The sequence below is a fragment of the Octopus bimaculoides genome, chromosome 8 (genome assembly GCF_001194135.2).
Source record: "Octopus bimaculoides isolate UCB-OBI-ISO-001 chromosome 8, ASM119413v2, whole genome shotgun sequence".
Lineage (NCBI taxonomy): Eukaryota > Metazoa > Mollusca > Cephalopoda > Octopoda > Octopodidae > Octopus > Octopus bimaculoides.
The window spans coordinates 39,344,816-39,345,936 of record NC_068988.1 but is presented as its reverse complement, the minus strand read 5'-3'; positions in this window follow the sequence as shown (position 1 = coordinate 39,345,936).

Below are 1,121 nucleotides of genomic sequence, written 5' to 3'. Positions count from 1 at the left end.
GGGGTCGATGTAATCGACTTAATCTCTTTGTTTGTCCTTGTTTGTCCCCTATGTGTTTAGCCCCTTGTGAGCAATAAAGAAATAAGAAACGATGTCTACTTTGCCTTTCATCCTTTCAGGGTCGATAAATTAAGTACCAGTTGCGTACTGGGGTCGATCTAATCAACTGACCGCCTCACGCGAAAATTTCGAGCCTTGTGCCTAGAGTAGAGAAAAATATTTAATTTCTTTGAAGGCGACGAGCTGGCAGAAACGTTAGCACGCCGGGCGAAATGCTTTGCGGTACTTCGTCAATCTTTATGTTCTGAGTCCAAATTCCGCTGATGTCCACTTTGCCTTTCATCCTTTCAGGGTCGATAAATTAAATACCAGTTGCATACTGGGTCGATCTAATCGAATGGCTTCCACTCCCCCAAATACTTCAGGCCTTGTACTTAGAATAGAAAAGAATATTTAATTTCTTTGGTTTGACAAATACGAGCCAGTTTTAAGTTCCGATCTCCTTTAACAGAAATGTTGAATTGAATATACGAATATTTATTGAAAATAACACCATCAAGGGACGCCATTGAAGATAGATTCCCTTATTTACTTCTTCTGCTCTATCTTTTCTGTTTTTAATTGTTTTCACCCTCCGCTCGTTTTCCGTTTATCTTCCCCCTTTTTCGAATAATCGGTCGAGCGAGTAATGACGCCATTTTAAGGAAATGGAAAGATTTTTTTTTTCTTTCATTATTATAAATGCCAAATGTTTCCAAGTATTATTTGTTAGAGACAGCGTGTGTGTAAGAAACAGTTAGGTACATGGCATGTGTATGAAGGCTTATGCGTGATTGCGGTGGAAGAGAGATGTACCAGATGGGGAAGAAAAAAAAAAAGAAAAAAAAGAATGATGGTGATGATGATGAAGACGATGAGGAGGATGCTGCTGCTGCTGCTGATGATGATGATGAGGGGGAGGAGGAGGAGGAGGATAATGACGACGATGTATAAAAGCAACATATGACAAGAACAATATATAACACGAAGAGGAATGAGAAGAAACAGAAGAAAACAGAAAAGAAAGTAGTAGTAGTAGTAGTAGTGGTGGTGGTGGTGGTGGTGGTGGTGGTGGTGGTGGT